Raw genomic sequence first — 25,118 nt, forward strand, 5'->3', positions numbered from 1 at the left:
CCCCCCGTGGGTCAGTGTGATTCATGGTATACCCCCGTGGGTCAGTGTGATTCCCCCCCCCCGTGGGTCAGTGTGATTCATGGTATGCCCCCCCGTGGGTCAGTGTGATTCATGGTATACCCCCCCCGTGGGTCAGTGTGATTCATGGTATACCCCCCGTGGGTCAGTGTGATTCATGGTATACCCCCCCGTGGGTCAGTGTGATTCATGGTATACCCCCCCCCCCCGTGGGTCAGTGTGATTCATGGTATACCCCCCGTGGGTCAGTGTGATTCATGGTATCAGTGGGTCAGTGTGATTCATGGTATGCCCCCCCGTGGGTCAGTGTGATTCCCCCCCGTGGGTCAGTGTGATTCATGGTATACCCCCCCCCTGTGGGTCAGTGTGATTCATGGTATACCCCCCCCCGTGGGTCAGTGTGATTCATGGTATACCCCCGTGGGTCGTGGGTCAGTGTCAGTGTGATTCATGGTATACCCCCCCGTGGGTCAGTGTGATTCATGGTATACCCCCCCCCCCCCATGGTGGGTCAGTGTGATTCATGGTATACCCCCCCCCCCGTGGGTCAGTGTGATTCATGGTATACCCCCCGTGGGTCAGTGTGATTCATGGTATACCCCCCTGTGGGTCAGTGTGATTCATGGTATACCCCCCCCCCGTGGGTCAGTGTGATTCATGGTGGGTCAGTGTGATTCATGGTATACCCCCCGTGGGTCAGTGTGATTCATGGTACCCCCCCCCCTGTGGGTCAGTGTGATTCATGGTATACCCCCCCCGTGGGTCAGTGTGATTCATGGTATACCCCCCCCCGTGGGTCAGTGTGATTCATGGTATGCCCCCCCCCCCCCCGTGGGTCAGTGTGATTCATGGTATACCCCCCCGTGGGTCAGTGTGATTCATGGTATACCCCCCTGTGGGTCAGTGTGATTCATGGTATACCCCCCCCCCGTGGGTCAGTGTGATTCATGGTATACCCCCTGTGGGTCAGTGTGGGTCCGTGGGTGTGATTCATGGTATACCCCCCCCTGTGGGTCAGTGTGATTCATGGTATACCCCCCTGTGGGTCAGTGTGATTCATGGTATACCCCCCGTGGGTCAGTGTGATTCATGGTATACCCCCCCCCGTGGGTCAGTGTGATTCATGGTATAGGGGAGTGGGTCAGTGTGGGTCAGTGTGATTCATGGTATACCCCCGTGGGTCAGTGTGATTCATGGTATACCCCCCCCTGTGGGTGGTGTCAGTGTGATTCATGGTATACCCCCCGTGGGTCAGTGTGATTCATGGTATACCCCCCCCTGTGGGTCAGTGTGATTCATGGTATACCCCCGTGGGTCAGTGTGATTCATGGTATACCCCCCCGTGGGTCAGTGTGATTCATGGTATACCCCCCGTGGGTCAGTGTGATTCATGGTATACCCCCCCCGTGGGTCAGTGTGTGATTCACCCCCCCCTGTGGGTCAGTGTGATTCATGGTATACCCCCCCGTGGGTCAGTGTGATTCATGGTATACCCCCTGTGGGTCAGTGTGATTTGGTATACCCCCGTGGGTCAGTGTGATTCATGGTATACCCCCCCGTGGGTCAGTGTGATTCATGGTATACCCCCGTGGGTCAGTGTGATTCATGGTATACCATACCCCCTGTGGGTCAGTGTGATTCATGGTATACCCCCCCGTGGGTCAGTGTGATTCATGGTATACCCCCCGTGGGTCAGTGTGATTCATGGTATACCCCCCCCCGTGGGTCAGTGTGATTCATGGGTACCCCCCCGTGGGTCAGTGTGATTCATGGTGTACCCCCCGTGGGTCAGTGTGATTCATGGTATACCCCCTGTGGGTCAGTGTGATTCATGGTATACCCCCCCCCGTGGGTCAGTGTGATTCATGGTATACCCCCGTGGGTCAGTGTGATTCATGGTATACCCCCCCGTGGGTCAGTGTGATTCATGGTATACCCCCCCCGTGGGTCAGTGTGATTCATGGTATACCCCCCTGTGGGTCAGTGTGATTCATGGGTACCCCCCGTGGGTCAGTGTGATTCATGGTATACCCCCCCAGTGTGTGGGTCAGTGTGATTCATGGTATAGTGTGATTCCCCCCCCCCGTGGGTCAGTGTGATTCATGGTATACCCCCCTGTGGGTCAGTGTGATTCATGGTATACCCCCCGTGGGTCAGTGTGATTCATGGTGGGTCAGTGTGATTCATGGTATACCCCCCCGTGGGTCAGTGTGATTCATGGTATACCCCCCCGTGGGTCAGTGTGATTCATGGTATACCCCCGTGGGTCAGTGTGATTCATGGTACCCCCCCCCCCCCCCCCGTGGGTCAGTGTGATTCATGGTATACCCCCGTGGGTCAGTGTGATTCATGGTATACCCCCCCGTGGGTCAGTGTGATTCATGGTATACCCCCCCCTGTGGGTCAGTGTGATTCATGGTATACCCCCCCCGTGGGTCAGGGATTCAGTGTGATTCATGGTATACCCCCCGTGGGTCAGTGTGATTCCCCCCGTGGGTCAGTGTGATTCATGGTATACCCCCCCCGTGGGTCAGTGTGATTCATGGTATACCCCCCCCCGTGGGTCAGTGTGATTCATGGTATACCCCCCTGTGGGTCAGTGTGATTCATGGTATACCCCCCCCCGTGGGTCAGTGTGATTCATGGTATACCCCCCCCGTGGGTCAGTGTGATTCATGGTATACCCCGTGGGTCCCCCCTGTGGGTCAGTGTGATTCATGGTACCCCCCCCCCGTGGGTCAGTGTGATTCATGGTATACCCCCCCCCCCTGTGGGTCAGTGTGATTCATGGTATACCCCCCCCCGTGGGTCAGTGTGATTCATGGTATACCCCCCCGTGGGTCAGTGTGATTCATGGTATACCCCCCGTGGGTCAGTGTGATTCATGGTATACCCCCCCCCCGTGGGTCAGTGTGATTCATGGTATACCCCCGTGGGTCAGTGTGATTCATGGTATACCCCCTGTGGGTCAGTGTGATTCATGGTATACCCCCCCCCCCCCCCGTGGGTCAGTGTGATTCATGGTATACCCCCCCGTGGGTCAGTGTGATTCATGGTATACCCCCCCTGTGGGTCAGTGTGATTCATGGTATACCCCCGTGGGTCAGTGTGATTCCCCCGTGGGTCAGTGTGATTCATGGTATACCCCCTGTGGGTCAGTGTGATTCATGGTATACCCCCGTGGGTCAGTGTGATTCATGGTATACCCCCCCGTGGGTCAGTGTGATTCATGGTATACCCCCCCGTGGGTCAGTGTGATTCATGGTATACCCCCTGTGGGTCAGTGTGATTCATGGTATACCCCCCCGTGGGTCAGTGTGATTCATGGTATACCCCCCCGTGGGTCAGTGTGATTCATGGTATACCCCCCCCGTGGGTCAGTGTGATTCCCCCCCCCGTGGGTCAGTGTGATTCATGGTATACCCCCTGTGGGTCAGTGTGATTCATGGTATACCCCCTGTGGGTCAGTGTGATTCATGGTATACCCCCCCGTGGGTCAGTGTGATTCATGGTGTACCCCCCCTGTGGGTCAGTGTGATTCATGGTACCCCCCCCCCTCCGTGGGTCAGTGTGATTGTGATTCATGGTATACCCCCTGTGGGAGTGTGATTCATGGTATACCCCCCTGTGGGTCAGTGTGATTCATGGTATACCCCCGTGGGTCAGTGTGATTCATGGTATACCCCCCCGTGGGTCAGTGTGATTCATGGTATACCCCCCCTGTGGGTCAGTGTGATTCATGGTATACCCCCGTGGGTCAGTGTGATTCATGGTATACCCCCCCGTGGGTCAGTGTGATTCATGGTATACCCCCCCGTGGGTCAGTGTGATTCATGGTATACCCCCCCCCGTGGGTCAGTGTGATTCATGGTATACCCCCCCCGTGGGTCAGTGTGATTCATGGTATACCCCCCCCGTGGGTCAGTGTGATTCATGGTATACCCCCCCCCCCGTGGGTCAGTGTGATTCATGGTGTACCCCGTGGGTCAGTGTGATTCATGGTATACCCCCGTGGGTCAGTGTGATTCATGGTATACCCCCCCCAGTGTGATTCGTGGGTCAGTGTGATTCATGGTATACCCCCTGTGGGTCAGTGTGATTCACGGTATACCCCCGTGGGTCAGTGTGATTCATGGTGTACCCCCCGTCCGTGTGATTCATGGTGTACCCCCCCCCTCCGTGGGTCCGTGTGATTCATGGTGTACCCCTCCGTGGGTCCGTGTGATTCATGGTGTACCCCCCGGTGAGTCCGTGTGATTCGTGGTGTACCCCCCCCCCGTGGGTCCGTGTGATTCATGGTGTACCCCCGTGTGTCCGTGTGAATCATGGGTACCCCCCCCCCCGTGGTGGGTCCGTGTGAATCATGGTGTACCCCCCCGTGGGTCCGTGTGAATCATGGTGTCCCCCCCGTGGGTCAGTGTGATTCATGGTATTACCCCCCCGTGGGTCCGTGTGATTCATGGTATACCCCCCCCGTGGGTCCATGTGAGTCATGGTATACCCCCCGTGGGTCCGTGTGATTCATGGTGTACCCCCCGTCCCCCGTGGGGCCGTGTGGTTTAAGGTGTCAGCTTTCATCACCAGGGAAAGATCCTGCTGTGTACGAAGACAGCGACTCCAAACATCATCTCTGGTAATCTCTGCTCATGACTGCAGCAGCCAGTACCTCAGGCAAAGTCATGGACAGTTCATGAACTATATTCTATGGACTCCCATACTAGCTACACTGCTGTCCATCTCCAGCCTAAGAGTACTCTAACTGTAATAGGCAACAGGGTCCTAGGCACCAGGAACAGTGTCCTAGAGAGCAGTGCTGGGGCTGGAAAGGGCACCACCTTGGTTTAACTTGCTGAGACTGTGATACTACCACACTTGGATGTGAAGGTTGTAAACGGTCGACGCATGGGCTGTTTTTACGGTATGAGCAATGTGTCATTTTGAGTTGGACTGGAAATGTTCTGCAAACTGTAAACCTGATATAACAGCTGGCCAGATGGTTGGAGAGTTACGGTCAAAGTCGGACCATTAAACACGAAAGTCCAATAAGAAAACGGCAATAAAAAACCTTTGATATTCGCAGAACACTGCATGTGTTTTTACGAACTTTGTTCCACTTGTGTCTGGTGAAAATATTGATTAACTTGGGTAAATCACCTGTGTCTAAGTTTCCACTCAACTCTATGTTCTGAGACAGCAGAGTGAATATTTAACACCTTGCTTTGTCTACTTCAACTCCAGTGGGAAAGAGCGATACCCAGTCAGTTGTACAACTGAAATGTGTCCTCCTCCATTTAACCCAACCCCTCTGAATCAGAGAGGTGGGGGGGGGTGCCTTAAACGACATCCACGTCTTCGGTGCCCGGAGACTCACAGCAGAGGAAGCTATGATGCTTCTCATTAACCCAAGGTTAATTTAAAGACAATTTCACAAACAAAACATAACACCCAAATACATAAATACATTGTTTTTGAACACTTTAGACCAAGGTTGGCCTCCAGTACAGGTTTCTATAGTGGTTGTGCTTATCTTTGTCTAGAATGTTCCGGAGACCTTGAGATTTGGCATCTTTTAGCATCGGAGAAGTAACATCAGTTGAGAGATCTGATGGTGTCATGGCTCATAGTTGTCAGATGCTTGGGTTTCTGTGTATTCTATGTCATCAGGAGACTCATATGAATGATTTTGGCTACTTTTCATAGAACCTCTCTCCGCGGCTGTCGTAGGGATGTGTTCCATACCTGCGTTTGACAAGTGCGTTGGGATTGGCCAAGCCACGGTTGAAAAGGGAGAGCGACATTAAGCTCACCGCTCCTCCTAAAACCAGTGTTCGTCCTGCCTCACCGCTCCTCCTAAAACCAGTGTTCGTCCTGCCTCACCGCTCCTCCTAAAACCAGTGTTCGTCCTGCCTCACCGCTCCTCCAAAAACCAGTGTTCGTCCTGCCTCACCGCTCCTCCAAAAACCAGTGTTCGTCCTGCCTCACCGCTCCTCCTAAAACCAGTGTTCGTCCTGCCTCACCGCTCCTCCTAAAACCAGTGTTCGTCCTGCCTCACCGCTCCTCCAAAAACCAGTGTTCGTCCTGCCTCACCGCTCCTCCAAAAACCAGTGTTCGTCCTGCCTCACCGCTCCTCCTAAAACCAGCGTTCGTCCTGCCTCACCGCTCCTCCTAAAACCAGCGTTCGCCCTGCCTCACCGCTCCTCCTAAAACCAGCGTTCGCCCTGCCTCACCGCTCCTCCAAAAACCAGCGTTCGCCCTGCCTCACCGCTCCTCCTAAAACCAGCGTTCGCCCTGCCTCACCGCTCCTCCTAAAACCAGCGTTCGCCCTGCCTCACCGCTCCTCCTAAAACCAGCGTTCGCCCTGCCTCACCGCTCCTCCAAAAACCAGCGTTCGCCCTGCCTCACCGCTCCTCCAAAAACCAGCGTTCGTCCTGCCTCACCGCTCCTCCAAAAACCAGTGTTCGTCCTGCCTCACCGCTCCTCCAAAAACCAGTGTTCGTCCTGCCTCACCGCTCCTCCAAAAACCAGTGTTCGTCCTGCCTCACCGCTCCTCCAAAAACCAGTGTTCGTCCTGCCTCATCGCTCCTCCTAAAACCAGTGTTCGTCCTGCCTCACCGCTCCTCCAAAAACCAGTGTTCGTCCTGCCTCACCGCTCCTCCAAAAACCAGTGTTCGCCCTGCCTCACCGCTCCTCCAAAAACCAGTGTTCGCCCTGCCTCACCGCTCCTCCAAAAACCAGTGTTCGCCCTGCCTCACCGCTCCTCCAAAAACCAGTGTTCGCCCTGCCTCACCGCTCCTCCAAAAACCAGTGTTCGCCCTGCCTCACCGCTCCTCCAAAAACCAGTGTTCGTCCTGCCTCACCGCTCCTCCTAAAACCAGTGTTCGTCCTGCCTCACCGCTCCTCCACCGCTCCTCCTAAAACCAGTGTTCGTCCTGCCTCACCGCTCCTCCTAAAACCAGTGTTCGTCCTGCCTCACCGCTCCTCCTAAAACCAGTGTTCGTCCTGCCTCACCGCTCCTCCAAAAACCAGTGTTCGTCCTGCCTCACCGCTCCTCCAAAAACCAGTGTTCGTCCTGCCTCACCGCTCCTCCAAAAACCAGTGTTCGCCCTGCCTCACCGCTCCTCCAAAAACCAGTGTTCGCCCTGCCTCACCGCTCCTCCAAAAACCAGTGTTCGCCCTGCCTCACCGCTCCTCCAAAAACCAGTGTTCGCCCTGCCTCACCGCTCCTCCAAAAACCAGTGTTCGCCTGCCTCACCGCTCCTCCAAAAACCAGTGTTCGCCCTGCCTCACCGCTCCTCCAAAAACCAGTGTTCGCCCTGCCTCACCGCTCCTCCAAAAACCAGTGTTCGTCCTGCCTCACCGCTCCTCCAAAAACCAGTGTTCGTCCTGCCTCACCGCTCCTCCAAAAACCAGTGTTCGTCCTGCCTCACCGCTCCTCCAAAAACCAGTGTTCGTCCTGCCTCACCGCTCCTCCAAAAACCAGTGTTCGTCCTGCCTCACCGCTCCTCCAAAAACCAGTGTTCGTCCTGCCTCACCGCTCCTCCTAAAACCAGTGTTCGTCCTGCCTCACCGCTCCTCCTACTAAAACCAGCGTTCGTCCTGCCTCATGATTCCCCCTTTTCTCCTCCTCCTCCCCGGAGGCCATGCTCCACTTCCAGCATGTTGGCCAGTGGGACATTAATGGAGTGTCTGCTCGTTGGGGCACTGTGCACAATTGCACTGACACGATGGGGGGGGGGGGGAAGAGAGCCCTGGGGGCGGGGGACACCTCATCCACATCAATTCTCACCAAGCAACCAAGCCTTTTCAGCTCCATGATGATTCATACTGCAGAAGTTAAGCATTTTTTTTTCCCTCCCTGGAAAAGTTTTTATTTTATTTTATTACTGAAAGTAGTCTGGTTTGGGATGAGGACGTGGTGTGTGAGGCACCAGCAGTACTATTGGTCTGGTTTGTGGCTTGATGAGAGAGCTGAGGGCTCCTGGGAGAGGTTAATGGGGCTTCCCCTGCTCAGAGGGAAGGTGGGGAGATGGTGGGGTCCTGACCTCCTCCATATACCCCCATCACAGTGGGTGCCAAGCGCTCTGAATAACTCTGGGTGGGAGGAATTTCTCTGCATTCCATCTACATTCCATAGCCAAGCAGTGGGCACTGAACTAAACGACACGCACACACATTGTTCACACACATGCACACAACACTCCCACTTGCCATCAGCAACCGCTATAGTGGTATGAAACAAACTGATTGTGTAGCTACTTTTGTGACTTTAAATTGTTTATCAGACATGTATATAGCAGGCGAGACCATAGCATGTTGCCTCTACTAGCACTCGGCCTAAATTCAGCACTCGGCCTAAATTCAGCACTCGGCCTAAATTCAGCACTCGGCCTAAATTCAGCACTCGGCCTAAATTCAGCACTCGGCCTAAATTCAGCACTCGGCCTAAATTCAGCACTCGGCCTAAATTCAGCACTACGCCTAAATTCAGCACTACGCCTATATTTAGAAGCTGGCTGCACTAAAACGACGGCTTCAGATGACCTGCAAAAAAAATATCTCTATTCAGACGTCCTGTTTTGGAAGGTATCCGATAAGATTCATTTGAATGAGTCGACTCGAGCAGGATGCCATTAGAGGTCAAGAAAATGTTATGGTAATGCAGGAAGACAGGTTCAAACATGTTTAACCTGTTGCGTCGCGCAATCCCGGATCCGGGATTCTATTTATAGCCTCAAGCTCATTAGCATAACGCAACGTTAACTATTCATGAAAATCGCAAATGAAATGAAATAAATATATTTGCTCTCAAGCTTAGACTTTTGTTAACAACACTGTCATCTCAGATTTTCAAAATATGCTTTTCAACCATAGCTAAACAAGCATTTGTGTAAGAGTATTGATTGCTAACATGGCTATAAGCCTAGAATTCAGCCAGCAACATTTTCACAAAAACAAGAAAATAATTCAAATAAAATCATTTACCTTTGAAGAACTTCATATGTTTTCAATGAGGAGACTCTCAGTTAGATAGCAAATGTTCAGTTTTTCAAAAAAATATTATTTGTGTAGGACAAATCGCTCCGTTTTGTTCACGTTTGGCTATGAAAAAAACCTGTATACAGTTATAGCCTCAAGCTCATTAGCATAATGTAACGTTAACGATTTCTGAAAATCGCAAATAAAATGAAAATAATGCGCCTGCTCTAAAGCTTAGCCTTTTCTTAACAACACTCATCTCAGATTTTCAAAATATGCTTTTGAACCATCGCTATTCACTAATTTGTGTAAGAGTATGCTAAGCTAGCTTAGCATTTTGAGTAGCATTTAGCACGCAACATTTTCACAAAAACCAGATAACCAAATAAATAAAATAATTTACCTTTGAAGAGCTTCGGATGTTTTCAATGAGGAGACTCTCAGTTACATAGCAAATGTTCAGTTTTTCCTGAAAGCATCTTTGTGTAGGAGAAATCGCTCCGTTTTGTACATCACATTTGGCTACCGAAACGAACCGAAAATTCAGTCACCAACAACGTCAAACTTTTTCCGAATTAACTCCATAATATCGACCGAAACATGGCAAACGTTGTTTGGAATCAATCCTCAAGGTGTTTTTTCACATATCTCTTCATTGATATATCCTTCGTGGAAGCCTGCTTTCTTCTCTGAATTCCATGGAAAAATACTTGCAGCTGAGGTTTGCGCACCAATTTCGGCGCAGGACACCGGGCGGACACCTGGTAAATGTGGTCTCTTATGGTCAATCTTCCAATGATATGCCTACAAATACGTCACAATGCTGCAGACACCTTGGGAAAACGACAGAAAGAGCAGACTCATTCCTCTCGCATTCACAGCCATATAAGGAGACAATGGAAAACGGAGCCTCAAAAATCCTGCTCATTTCCTGGATGCCGTTTCATCTTGGTTTTGCCTGTAGCTCACGTTCTAGGGCACGCACAGAAAATATCTTTGCAGTTCTGGAAACGTCAGAGTGTTTTCTTTCCAAAGCTACCAATTATATGCATAGTCGAGCATCTTTTTGTGACAAAATATTGCGCTTAAAATGGGAACGTCTTTTTATCCAAAAATGATATAGCGCCCCTAGAGTTTCAAGAGGTTAAACGAGTCTTCCTCCATAGGCCAAAATTCTAATGTGAATACCTAGTGCGTTTTAGTTAGTCAGCGGCCTACATCCTGTATGTGATCATCACACATTATTATGAACTAGATAGACATTTCAAAGTCAGGGCATCCCAGCTTTAGTCCAACGTTTGATACATTTCTACTCTTTTATTTGTTTTAAATCAAACAAACTTAATTGCTATTAAATTGGTAGACCTGCCATTGTTCAAATGTAATTGGGCATAAACTCTCAACTGTGAATTGAACATGTTTTCTTGTCCAATGACGCGACACTGAAGTTTTCCATCTAGGGATGTTCAATTGCCGTGAACTATTTCCCAGAAATGACCTTATTGGACAGAGGCACACCTCCCAAAAGGGCGCTCTGAATGGTACACCAGAGTCCAGTTCCCTGTGTTGTGTAACATTCGTCATGAACTTTTCTCTCTTACATGGTGACCCAGTTATCCTCCAGTCAGGAATGGGATGTGGACCTAAACCTCTTCAGGCAACCAAACAGCAGGTTGGAGAGGGACAAAGCCTGTCTGTGCAGATGTCCTGCCACACAGGTCCCGTGTAACTCAGTTGGGAGAGCATGGCACCAGGGTTGCGGGTTCAATTCCCATGGGGGGGGGGACCAGTACGAAAATGTATGCACTCATTAATGTAAGTCGCTCTGGAAAAGAGTTTCTGCTAAATGTCTCAAATGTTAAATATAATGTCCAACTGACGCTCTGATCCGACATCATCTTTATGGTTAGGGTCTTCATAGTGGTGGCTGTGTTTGTTACCTTTTTAGAAACTAAAAATCAACTCATGAGTACCAATGCTATTTCTACCTAATGACACCACCACTGTCTGGTTTAACAAAAAAAAGCTCACAGGCAGAGAAAGCTCCTTTCCTTTCTTTGCATCGGGCTGCTATTGAGGCTCTGATATAGTCTTACCTCTTCCTTTCTGACCAACCCTTTATCTGAATTGACAGGTGGAGGTGGATCGTTTCAAACCGCCAACTTGCGAAATGCATATTTTCTAAATCTTGCGAAACAACATCCCAGGTCGTGCTGTTGTTTTATTCCCCCCCCCCCCTCGCCTGCCCACATGATCTGAAACCGAAATGGGGAACTTCTCCTCTTGGTGGACCAGTTTCCCTCCGTCCGGCACATGTGGCGGATATCTGCTCGGAATCTAATTTCTCCTCTCCGACCATAAGTTGCTGGTTTGTTTGCCTGAGAGGAAGTTCACGCCAAAGACGCAGAGACTTCAACACAACTAGTGACGTGTCCCTTCAGCTCAGGTTTATTACAGCGAATGATAATTCTCATGTTCGTCTAGGTCAGGTGGGCCGTTTTTGCTTGTTGGAATGAATAAGAATGATAGGGCTTCCTTTTCCCCTCCCATTTTTCTTTTTAATCAATATGTCAACGAGATTGTTCCCTGGCCCTCTTGTTTCCCTAGAGAAAGTGATGGACACTCCCCTTCCACCCCACACACAGTCCCAGGCAGCTCTAGATGGAGGGGAATGTGTCAGCACTGGGCAAGGCTACCTGATGCTGAAGCTAACATTCAGTGTAGGGGCAATACCAGTATCGTCATACTCGTTATTATCGTGGCAAGGAAACAAAACGTGAAGTGGATTTGACTTCTTTAGGAAAACATCCCTAATGTTGAAAACGAGTAATTTATGTTGTCATCAAAATTCACATTATTTATTTTCTATAGCACACAATATTTAACATTCAGCAGGGTTTACCAAGGACCAAAGCGGGTAGTCTGCTTCATGTTATCTTTTTTTCAGTGGAAAAAATGATTGTGGTACTGGTATTGTCACAGGCCTAATTCAGTGCAGAAGAATTCCCCCTCGATGTTTCAGTGGGTACGGTCTCCTCTCCGGCCCCATGTTTCTATTGGGAGTACTGCAGCACTTTGTCTAAATAGTTCTTCCATGGTTGGTTCTCTCATAGAGGGAAACATTGGGCAGAATCTTGCTTTGAAACATTTGATTTCTCTGGCTGTTTACAGGCAGCATTGACTGCACTTTGAATTCGCATTAATACGACTAAGGGGTTTCAAAGCTGCCAGATTCATCAGGCAAATGGCTTAAATAACATTGATTTGAAAGCGCTCATTTAAAACGTCATTCCCATTTGATTTACACTTAAAATTCCTCCGTCAGGTTGCTTAGTCTCATGACTTGGCAAGTTGTTGTGGGGATTGCCTTTTTCACTTCTGTGTCTGCCATTTAACCGGTTCACTTCTGTTGGTTCCTATAGTAGAACTATTGTCTCAAATCTCTGCTCAAATCTATTGGTCTGTCGGAGATTTCTTCCGGGATTAGTTGACCATCGGTTGTTCGCTTTGGGGGTCTCTCAGGGGGTCTCTCTGGTCCGTGGAGTTAGATCATCAAACTCACGGTCATGATGCAAGCCGGTTGTAATAAGGTTTCAGTTAGGCTACCCCCTTCCCTCCAAGTCACTGGGGGGCTGAGCCAGAGAGTTACAGAGATATGGCCCTCACAGCATTAGTGATGGTTATTAGTTTCATGTCAGCATTAGATTCCACTCACTATTTCGAGGTGCTGAATCTCATTGTGTCATTGATTAATTTGGTTACAGAGAGCCGTCTCTTTCCATATGTTAGTCAGAGCAGTTGACCGTTTTGTTGGTTAGTCATGTGGATATGTTTCTTTCCCTTTTTTAAATGTTACTGTTTATTTTGCCAGGAGACTTTCAACTGCTGCCTTTTTGTATTGCCTGAAAGGTTAGCAATGATGCGTCTGTTTTTGAAGTTGTTTATGGTCGTTGTTGCGTCTGCTCAGCCTTGTTTCGACCAGAAACACCAGGCTCCGTCTGTCATTATACACTGTTGAGCAGCCCTGGCTCCTCTATTCCCTCCAGCAGAGGCAGGGATTGTGTGAACCGGTAACCTGAGTTTTTGGGAGCATTGAAGCCCATGAGAAAGGGTGTGTGCCCAGCGAGCTTGGCTGTGTGTGTGTGTGTGACGCAGTCTCTGCTTACGTGGAGGTTTGAAATGGACTCCCAGCCTGCCGGCCTTTCCAGGTCCCACCTGCACAGCCCCACAATGCCCTTTTGTTCCCAGCCCACGGCCCTGTGGGATAGCTGTTATTTAAGAGGCGAGGGGACGGCAACACCACTGACTCTTTATTCAGAGGAAAGATGGTAAACTCCTATCTGGTTCCATTGTCAGTGGGGACTGAATAAGCGGCCTCTGGTCTCTGCCAGTGGGGACTGAATAGGCGGCCTCTGTCTCTGCCAGTGGGGACTGAATAAGCGGTCTCTGTCTCTGCCAGTGGGGACTGAATAAGCGGCCTCTGTCTCTGTCAGTGGGGACTGAATAAGCGGCCTCTGGTCTCTGCCAGTGGGGACTGAATAGGCGGCCTCTGGTCTCTGCCAGTGGGGACTGAATAGGCGGCCTCTGTCTCTGCCAGTGGGGACTGAATAGGCGGCCTCTGTCTCTGCCAGTGGGGACTGAATAGGCGGCCTCTGTCTCTGCCAGTGGGGACTGAATAGGCGGCCTCTGTCTCTGTCAGTGGGGACTGAATAAGCGGCCTCTGGTCTCTGCCAGTGGGGACTGAATAAGCGGCCTCTGGTCTCTGCCAGTGGGGACTGAATAAGCGGCCTCTGGTCTCTGCCAGTGGGGACTGAATAAGCGGCCTCTGGTCTCTGCCAGTGGGGACTGAATAAGCGGCCTCTGTCTCTGCCAGTGGGGACTGAATAAGCGGCCTCTGTCTCTGCCAGTGGGGACTGAATAAGCGGCCTCTGTCTCTGCCAGTGGGGACTGAATAAGTGGTCTCTGCCAGTGGGGACTGAATAGGCGGCCTCTGGTCTCTGCCAGTGGGGACTGAATAAGCGGCCTCTGTCTCTGCCAGTGGGGACTGAATAAGCGGCCTCTGTCTCTGTCAGTGGGGACTGAATAAGCGGCCTCTGGTCTCTGCCAGTGGGGACTGAATAGGCGGCCTCTGGTCTCTGCCAGTGGGGACTGAATAGGCGGCCTCTGTCTCTGCCAGTGGGGACTGAATAGGCGGCCTCTGTCTCTGCCAGTGGGGACTGAATAGGGGGTCTCTGTCTCTGCCAGTGGGGACTGAATAAGCGGCCTCTGTCTCTGCCAGTGGGGACTGAATAAGCGGCCTCTGGTCTCTGCCAGTGGGGACTGAATAAGCGGCCTCTGTCTCTGCCAGTGGGGACTGAATAAGCGGCCTCTGTCTCTGCCAGTGGGGACTGAATAAGCGGCCTCTGTCTCTGCCAGTGGGGACTGAATAAGTGGTCTCTGCCAGTGGGGACTGAATAAGCGGCCTCTGGTCTCTGCCAGTGGGGACTGAATAAGCGGCCTCTGGTCTCTGCCAGTGGGGGCTGAATAGGCGGCCTCTGGTCTCTGCCAGTGGGGACTGAATAAGTGGTCTCTGCCAGTGGGGACTGAATAAGCGGCCTCTGGTCTCTGCCAGTGGGGACTGAATAAGCGGCCTCTGGTCTCTGCCAGTGGGGGCTGAATAGGCGGCCTCTGGTCTCTGCCAGTGGGGACTGAATAGGCGGCCTCTGTCTCTGCCAGTGGGGACTGAATAAGCGGCCTCTGTCTCTGCCAGTGGGGACTGAATAAGCGGCCTCTGTCTCTGCCAGTGGGGACTGAATAAGCGGCCTCTGGTCTCTGCCAGTGGGGACTGAATAGGAGGTTGCTCCAGTTGTTTTTAACTTTTAATTTCCTGGCTTGACAGAACATGGCGTGTAGCTAGAAACTATGGTGCCCAAATTTGTATATTTCTTCTCCTTAGTGAAGCGGAAGGCACTTACGCTATGCTGACGATCACTTATACAGTACAGGGACATTTTGGAGACATTTTCAAAGAGCATGCCGCAGAACAGCATTGCTATCAGAGTTAATCACAGACAGTTTAAACTTTAAGGAAAATCTACTGAAGGATGTATATGTAACATTTTAAGTTAATTCTCAGAAAATAACTTGTTTTGGGAGTACTCCGAATGAACAACAAGACCGCCCACAAGCCCTCCCACTAGCCCATGGGAAGCACACTTGAGTCCCCTCTCTGTTTGTAGCCAACACATCATCCACAGAGGAAGTCTAAACACATGGTAGCTAAGATGACGTTAAGTATTTTATTTTACCAGGTAAGTTGACTGAGAACACATTCTCAGTTACAGCAACAACCTGGGGAATAGTTACAGGGGAGAGGAATGAGCCAATTGGAAGCTGGGGATGATTTGGTGTCCATGATGGTATGAGGGACAGTTTGGGAATTTAACCAGGACACTGGGCTAAACACCTCTACTCTTACGATAAGTGCCATGGATCTTTAGTGACCACAGAGAGTCAGGACAGCCGATTGACGTCCCATCTGAAAGACGACAATACAGGGCAATGGTCCCAAGCACATTTTAAGTCACTCCACCAACGATTACAACGCATCAACCCCACATAAACGTTACCCTGTAATGTTGACTCAAACCCCAATCTACTTCCTAGTTGCTACATCTTACGCTTCAAATGGCTCTTCAGTTCTCAGAACAGGAAGGCTCCTCTCTTCCTGTTCCCCCAACCAACCCAACTACTTGTTATTGTCGAACTGACAGCGTTCGTTAGCCGCAGCAGGTCGAGCCTCCTATTCAATCGACCAACGGAAAAGGCCTGAAGGGGGAAGAAGCATTGATCACAGCATCAATTAAAAATGGCTGGTTTCCACAGCTGGCCCTGGCCTGCATGTGACTCCCATCGGCCTGCCGGGTGAGTTCTTTTCAGGCCCGTATATAGGGAGCAGGGTGCCATTTGGGATGCAGTGAGGTCTGCTAAACAACTATATATCCAGTAGAGGAATCTTTCCTGTCAGAGGTTGATATAATTGTTGTAAGGAGGTCTTTCACCCTCCGACTTGAATCTTCTGACTGACGACCATAAGGGTACAGACACACCAATAGCTTTTGCTGGTTGAGAGTATCGAGCCCCTCTGAAAGTACTTTGCGAACTGAGTGCCCACTGACTTTTTTACATGAAGAATCTAGTGAAAAATGTTGACAGTCAGACATCTACAGTGGGTGGTCCCTAAAACAGAGCGCGCTGAATGATCGGCAGGCATGCTACATCCACATTTGATGCGACGTGTGCAATTCTTAAGATGGGTTTTGTAGGAGACTTTTTGAAGTTCAGTTCAGCTCCCGGTTGTGTTCGCATGATGTTTTAAGCTAGTTGCGGTATTTTTTTTGTCTGAAGATATAAAGGTAAAATAAATTGATATTGTAGTCTTTAGATCTTTGTAAGTTGCAGGTCTTGAATGGTAACCAAGAACTTGTTCAATGACTTTGTAGTTCTATGGACTTTTTAGTCATTTTTCACTTTTTTTTATGACTCATCAGACTGAGAATATACCTTTTTTATTGAAGTGTAAGATTTGTTAAAATAGTTAATGAACTCTATCCTTTCATAAGAGCAAGCTTCATGCACAGTTGACTGGTGAGCAGCCCCCACCTCCACGTCCAGCCAATGGAAAAAGACTCCAAGGTTGTTGTAGTGAAGCGATGAATTGACCTGACCACAGCACTCTGAGGTCTGACTAGAGGGGTTTGTAGGCAAAACATTTTTTTTAAAGGCAAAGTGTTTGGGAGCTGAAAGGGGAGGCTCATTCACAAAGCAGCATTGGGAGGGCAGCGAACAAGGCTGTCAGTTCTCATTTGTATGATGTACTGGAACTCTAACGGGCTCAGACTGCTGCCTCCTTATCATAACATCCTCTCGTGTGAGGCGGAATATTTGTTCTGAAGCACTCTGATCCGACAGCCTTAAACACAGACTGGCCAGGGGTGGGAGGAGGTTTTGTTTGCTCTCGGGTTGTATGGTGCAGTATACAGAAGATCACATAATACTAGGAGTCCCAGAGATCACAAAATCCATGTTTAAATGCTCTTCAGATTTCCTACGAATTATATCATGTGCAGATTGTCAATATATGAAGTGTAAATAATATGGTTGTTTGTATGATTTGTAAATACTGTTCAAATTTCCTATGAATTAAATAAAAATGCCACTTGTGTCGATCACCTACAATACAGTCCTAATATGTGAATTGCCATTAAATATGGAGAAAAACATCATGGTGATGTATTGGCTCCTGAGTGGCACAGCGGTCTAAGGTGCTGCATCTCAGTGCTGGAGGTGACACTACAGACCCTGGTTCTGTATCACAACCGGCCGTGATTGGGAGTTCCATAGGACGGCGCACAATTGGCCCAGCCTCGTCCGGTTTAGGTTTTAGCCGGGGTAGGCCGTCATTTGTAAATAATAATTTGCTCTTAACTGACTTGCCTTGTTAAATAAATTCAAAAGGTTCCAATCTGCTTTCTTATGCTTTTATTTGCGTGCTGATAATATTGGTAATATTAGGTAAAACTTAAAATATAACATTGTCAATGTCCCTTGAAGTGTTCTGTAGACCTGTTAGACAAGGTGAAATGTATATTGCGTGAACATCAATGGAATATTATGTTCAACCTGAAACGGATTTGCTATGAATGTCATGAAAACATCCTTATTTCATTCATCGGGCGGCAGGGTAGCCTATTGGTTAGAGCATTGGACTAGTAACCGAAAGGTTGCAAGTTCAAATCCCTGAGCTGACAAGGTACAAAATCTGTCGTTCTGCCCCTGAACAGGCAGTTAACCCACTGTTCCTAGGCCATCATTGAAAATAAGAATTTGTTCTTAACTGACTTGCCTAGTAAAATAAAGGTAAAAAAAAAAAAAATAATAATTCTTACCACATTAAGGGAATGTCCTGTGCAACCTAACATAAATGTTGCCTGAATGACATCACAACTGAGCATGTTTTGGGAACTTCTTTTAATGTACTCACACTGTTCCCACAACCTAATTATAGTTAACGTTGGAAGTTTACATACAACTTAGCCAAAAACATTTAAACTCAGTTTTTCACAATTCCTAACATTTGATCCTAGTAAAAGCTCCCTGTCTTAGGTCAGTTAGGATCACCACTTTTATTTTAAGAATGTGAAATGTCAGAATAATAGTAGAGAATTATTTCTTTCAGCTTTTATTTATTTCATCACATTCCCAGTGGGTCAGAAGTTTACATACACTCAATTAGTATTTGGTAGCATTGCTTTTAAATTGTTTAACTTGGGTCAAATGTTTCAGGAAGCCTTCCACAAGCTTCCCACAATAAGTTGGGTGAGGTTTTGGCCCATTCCTCCTGACAGAGCTGGTGTAACTGAGTCAGGTTTGTAGGCCTCCTTGCTCGCACTCGCTTTTTCAGTTCTGCCCACAAATCTATAGGATTGAGGTCAGGGTTTTGTGATGGCCGCTCCAGTACCTTGGCTTTGTTGTCCTTAAGCCATTTTGCCACAACTTTGGAAGTATGCTTGGGGTCATTATCCATTTAGAAGACCCATTTGTGACTGAGCTTTAACTTCCTGACTGTCTTGAGATGTTGCTTCAATATATCCGAATAATTTTCCTACCTCCATGAAGCCATCTATTTTGTGAAGTGCATCAGTCTCTCCTGCAGCAAAGCACCCCCACAACATGATGCTGCTACCCCCGTGCTTCACGGTTGGGATGGTGTTCTTCGGCGGCTTGCAAGCCCCCTCTTTTCCTCCAACCATAACGCTGGTCATTATGGCCAAACAGTTCTATTTTTGTTTCATCAGACCAGAGGACATTTCTCCAAAATGTATGATCTTTGTCCCCATGTGCAATTGCAAACCGTAGTGTGGCTTTTTTATGGCAGTTTTGGAGCAGTGGCTTCTTCCTTGCTGAGTGGCCTTTCAGGTTATGTCGATATAGGACTAGTTTTACTGTGGATATAGATACTTTAGTACATGTTTCCTCCAGCATCTTCACAAGGCTGTTGTTCTGGGATTGATTTGCACTTTTCGCACCAGAGTAGGTTATTCGCTAGGAGAAGCTTCAAAAGCCATGACATAATTTTCTGGAATTTTCCAAGCTGTTTAAAGGCACAGTCAACTTAGTGTATGTAAACTTCTGACCCACTGGAATTGTGATACAGTGAAATAATCTGTCTGTAAACAATTATTACTTGTGTCATGCACAAAGTAGATGTCCTAACCGACTTGCCAAAACTATAGTTTGTTAACAAGAAATTTGTGGAGTGGTTGAAAAACGAGTTTTAATGACTCCAACCTAAGTGTATGTAAACTTCCGACTTCAACTGTACATATTCTGGGAGTTAGAAAAGGCCGTTATGTGGCCTCCCGGGTGGCGCAGTGGTCTAGGGCACTGCATCGCCTGGGTTCGCGCCCAGGCTCTGTCGCAGCCGGCCGCAACCGGGAGGTCCATGGGGCGACGCACAATTGGCCTAGCATTGTCCGCGCTAGGGAGGGTTTGGCCGGTAGAGATATTCTTGTCTCATCACGCACTAGCAACTCCTGTGGCGGGCCGGGCGCAGTGCGCGCTAACCAGGTCGTCAGGTGCACGGTGTTTCCTCCGACATATTGGTGCGGCTGGCTTCCGGGTTGGATGCGCGCTGTGTTAACCTCTCTGGCCAAAAGCCAGAGAAAATGCAGAGCGCCAACTTCAAATAAATTACTATAAAAATCAAACTTCCATGAAATCACACATGTAAGATACTTAATTAAAGCTACACGTGTTGTGATCCAGCCAACATGTCAGATTTCAAAAAAGCTTTTTGGCGAAAACAAAAAATGCTATTATCTGAGAGTAGCACCTCTGTAAACAAAGCGAGAACATATTTCAACCCTGCAGGTGCAAAACGCAGAAATAAAAATATAAATCATGCCTTACCTTTGAGCTTCTTCTGTTGGCACTCCAATATGTCCCATAAACATCACAAATGGTCCTTTTTTTCGATAAATTCCGTCTATATCTAATATAGATATATATATATATATCCAAAATGTCAATTTATTTGGAGCATTTGATCCAGAAAAACACCAGGTTCCAACTTGCGCAAAATTAATACAAAATATCTCAAAAGTTACCTGTAAACTTTGCCAAAACATTTCAAACTACTTTTGTAATACAACTTTAGGTATTTTTAAAAGTAAATAATCGATAAAATTGAAGACAGGATGATCTGTGTTCAATACAGGAAGAAAACAAACTGACGCTACCTTTCTGGTCACGTGCCTCTAACAAACAGTACACTTGAAGTGACCCTCGTTTTGAACGGGGCTACTTCTTCATTACACAAAGGAAAAACCTCAACCAATTTCTAAAGACTGGTGAGATCCAGTGGAAGAGGTAGGAACTGCAAGAAGGTCCCTTAGAAATCTGGGTTCCCAATGAAAACCCATTGAAAAGAGTGACCTAAAAAAATATATGTATATCTATATATATCTATATCTATCTGAATGGTTTTTCCTCTGGGTTTCACCTGCATAATAAGTTCTGTTACACTCACAGACACGATTCAAACAGTTTTAGAAACTTCAGAATGTTTTCCATTCAAATCTAATAATATGCATATCTTATCTTCTGGGGATGAGTAGCAGGCAGTTGAATTTGGGCATGCATTTCATCCAGACGTGAAAATACTGCCCCCCTGTCACCAAGAAGTTAAGAAGCAGTGCGGTTGGGTTGTGTTTCAGAGGACGCATGGCTTTCGACCTTCGTCTCTCCCGAGCCCATATGGGAGTTGTAGCGATGAGACAAGATAGTAACTACTAACAATTGGATACCACGAAATTGGGGAGAAAAGGGGGTACATTTCAAGAAAAAAAATAAAAGGCTGTTCTGTTAACATTTTTGTAACTCAGAGGAATATTTTGTGCATCCTGATACAAACATTTTCTGAATGTCGGCACAATTGGACATTTTCTGAATGTCGGCACAATTGGACATTTTCTGAATGTCGGCACAATTGGACATTTTCTGAATGTCGGCACAATTGGACATTTTCTGAATGTCGGCACAATTGGACATTTTCTGTGTTTTGGGAACATGCAGTATCTCTTGTCATTTCCCCACAATGTTACCACAACCGAATGAAATGTTCTGGGAGCCTTTTTAAAGGACAGACAATGTGTTCTGGGAACATTCTTGGAACATCAGGTGAATGTTTTTTTGCACTCTTTGGCTCATCTGCACAACTGGACAGTTTTTGTATTTTGGGAACATACACTACCGGTCAAAGGTTTTAGAACACCTACTCATTCAAGGGATGTTCTTTATTTTTACTATGTTCTATGTTGTAGAATAATAGTGAAGACATCAAAACTATGAAATAACCAAAAAAGTGTTAAATAAAAATATATTTGAGATTCTTCAAATAGCCACCCTTTGACTTGATGACAGCTTTGTACACGCTTGGCATTCTCTAAACCAGCTTCACCTGGAATGTCTTGAATGAGTTCCCACATATGCTAAGCACTTATTGGCTACTTTTCCTTCTCTGTGACCCGACTCATCCCAAACCATCTCAATTGGGTTGAGGTCGGGTGATTTGTGAAGGCCAGGTAATCTGTTGCAGCACTCCATCACTCTCCTTCTTGGTCAAATAGCCCTTACACAGCCTGTAGGTGTGTTGGGTCATCGTCCTGTTGAAAGCAAAAGAGCGTACCACTAAGCACAAACCAGATGGGATGGCGTATCGCTGCATAATGCTGTGGTAGCCATGCTGGTTAAGTGTGTCTTGAATTGTAAATAAATCACGACAGTGTCACCAGCAAAGCACCCCCACACAATAACACCCCAGTTTTACAGGCGCCCAACCAATTGTGCTATTATTGTTTTGTTTTTTCGCGTCATTTGTAACATTTTGTACATAATGTTTCTGCAACCGTATCTTATGGCAAAAAAGAGCTTCTGGATATCAGGACAGCGATCACTCACCTCGGTTTAGACAAAGATTATTTTCTTCAACAAGCAGGACGCACAGGACATTCTCCGAACACCTGACAAGGCCAACATCCCAGTTATTTGCAAGAGGAAGAGACGCAGGTACAGAGGACACAGAGCGGGATGCCTCGTAAGGATACGCAGAAGGCTAGTGGGAAAGCTGCCGTTACCGTCAATAATACTCGCCAACCTGCAATCATTGGACAATAAATTAGACGAGGTATGATCACGAATATCCTACCAACGGGACATCAAAAACTGTAACATCCTATGTTTCACGGAATCGTGGCTGAATGATGACATGGATATTCAGCTAGTGGGATATACGCTGCACCGGCAAGATAGAACAGCACACTCCGGTAAGACAAGGGGGGCGGTCTATGCATATTTGTAAACGGCTGGTGCACAAAATCAAAGGAAGTCTCTAGATTTTGCCCGCCAGCTATACTTTTCGTGGCTGTTTCTTTACCACCACAGACGGATGCTGGCACTAAGACCGCACTCAGTTAGCTGTATAAGGAAATAAGCAAACAGGGAACCGCTCACCCAGAGGTGGCGCTCCTAGTGGCCGGAGACTTTAATGCAGGGAACTTAAATTAGTTCAACCTAATTTCTATCAACATGTTAAATGTATAACCAGAGGGTAAATAATTCTAGATCACCTGTACTCTACACACAGAGACGCGTAAAGAACTCTCCCTCACCCTCCATTTGGTAAATCCGGCCACAATGATATCCTCCTCATGCCTGCTTACAAGCAAAAATTAAAGCAGGAAGCACCAGTGACTCGCTCTATTAAAAAAAGTGGTCAGGTGAAGCAGACGCTAAACCTCAGGACTGTTTCGCTATCAGACTGGAACATGTTCCGGGATTCTTCCGATTGCGTTGAGGAATACACCACATCACTCACTGGCTTTATCAATAAGTGCATCGAGGACGTCGCCCCCACAGTGACTGTACGTGCAGACCCAAACCAGAAGCCATGGATTACAGGCAACATTCGCACTGAGATAAAGGGTAGAGCTGCCACTTTCAAGGTGCGGAACTCTAACCCGGAAACTTATAAGAAATCCTGCAATGCCTTCTGACGAACCATCAAACAGGCAAACGCGTCAATACAGGGCTAAGATTGAATCGTACTACACCGGCTCCGACGCTCGTCTTATGTGGCAAAGGGAAGCACAGCCGCAAGCTGCCCAGTGACACGAGCCTATCAGACGAGCTAAATCACATCTATGCTCGCGGCTATCTGCATAGCTAACCAGGCTATCCGCCAACCCCTCTTTTACGCTACTGCTACTCTCTGTCTATCATATATGCATAGTCACTTTAACCATATCTACATGTACATACTACCTCAATCAGCCTGACTAACCGGTGTCATTTTTACTACTGTTTTTATTTATTTATTTACTTACTTATTGTTCACCTAATACCTTTTTTGCACTGTTGGTTAGTCTGTAAGTAAGCATTTCATTTAACCTGTTGTATTCGTGGCACGTGACATATAAAATTGGATTTGATTACTTGAATTCTGAAGCATTTATTTGGACCGCTATTTCTGAGGCTGGTAACTCTAATGAACTTAACTGCAGCAGAGGTAACTCTGGGTCTTCCTTTCCTGTGGCTGTCCTCATGAGAGCCAGTTTCATCATAGCACTTGGATGGTTTTTGCGACTGCACTTGAAGAAACTTTCAAAGGTCTTGAAATGTTCCGTATTTACTGACCTTCATGTCTTAAAGTAATTGCCATATATGGACTTGGTCTTTTACCAAGTAAGGCCATTTTCTGTATACAACCCCTACCTTGTCACAACACATGATTGGCTCAAATGCATTAAGAAGGAAAGAAATTCCACAAATAAACTTTAAACAAGGCATACCTGTTAATTGAAATGCATTCCAGGTGACTACCTCATGAAGCTGGTTGAGAGAATTCCAAGCGTGTGCAAAGCAGTCATCAAGGCAAAGGGTGGCTATTTGAAGAATCTCAAATATAAAATACATTTGGATTTGTTTAACACTTTTTTTGGTTACGAAATTATTCCATATGTGTTATTTCATAGTTTTGATGTCTTCACTATTATTCTACAATGTAGTAAAAATAAAGAAAAACCCTTGACTGTGTAGGTGTTCTAAAACTTTTGACCGGTAGGGTATCTTTTGTCATGTCCCCACAATGTTCTCACCAGACTGGTCCCACAACCTTATGAAACATCCTGGTAACCGTTTAAAATGTTTTATAGTAACATTTTTGCAACAATATCAAATATTTTATACAAACCTTCTATAATCATCACCAGCACTGTCAGATTCTGTGTCACTAACAACTCGAGCAGCTTGTGCCCCCGTTGCCATGGTAACCACCCACCCTTGAAAGGAGTAGCTGAACATTTGTCTCTGTAATATTTTGGTTCAAATGTAAGCATTTAGCAATCCACCACGTTTTACTAGTAATACATTTGTTTTAGAAACATTACAAAGCATGCTCATCTGTTTAAAAAAACGTTTTAAAAAAAGTGTTTGGTGTAATTATGGCAACAATCATGGTGGACCAAAAAATTTCAGGCCCTGTACACGGGTTACCAGTTCCGAGTCTGTGCAGGGGTACTTAAGGTAAATATATATGTACATACACTGAACAAAAATATAAATTCAACAATTTCTAAGGTTTTACTGAGTTAAAGCTAATATAAGGAAATAAGTCAATTTAAATAAATTCATTAGACATTAATCTATGGATTTTACATGACCAGGCAGGGGTGCAGCCAGGCCCACCCACTGGGGAGTCAGGCACAGCCAATCAGGGCTTACTACAGACATACTCCTCAGCCCCCCCCCCTCAATTCTCTGGCAACAGCTCTGGTGGACATTCCTGCAGTTAGCATGCCAGTTTCACACTCCCTCAACTTGAGACATCTGTGGCAATATGTTGCACATTTTAAAGTGGCCTTTTATTGTCCCCAGCACAAGGTGCACATGTGTAATGATCATGCTGTTTAATCAGCCTGTTGATATGTTTCCTTTGAAACCACCTGGTATAGAGATCCTGGATGTCAGGTAGCTTAGCCCCAGTGATGTACTGGGCCGTAAGCACTATCCTTTGTAATGCCTTGTGG

The 25,118-nt window shown here is 47.4% G+C and overlaps 1 protein-coding gene across 1 annotated transcript in view; it reads left to right on the forward strand.

Moving 5' to 3' along the window:
* Positions 1-25,118, forward strand: part of map3k1 (mitogen-activated protein kinase kinase kinase 1, E3 ubiquitin protein ligase) — a 60,684-nt gene that overhangs the window by 12,364 nt on the left and 23,202 nt on the right.

The sequence above is a fragment of the Oncorhynchus masou genome, chromosome 28 (assembly GCF_036934945.1).
Source record: "Oncorhynchus masou masou isolate Uvic2021 chromosome 28, UVic_Omas_1.1, whole genome shotgun sequence".
Classification (NCBI taxonomy): domain Eukaryota; kingdom Metazoa; phylum Chordata; class Actinopteri; order Salmoniformes; family Salmonidae; genus Oncorhynchus; species Oncorhynchus masou.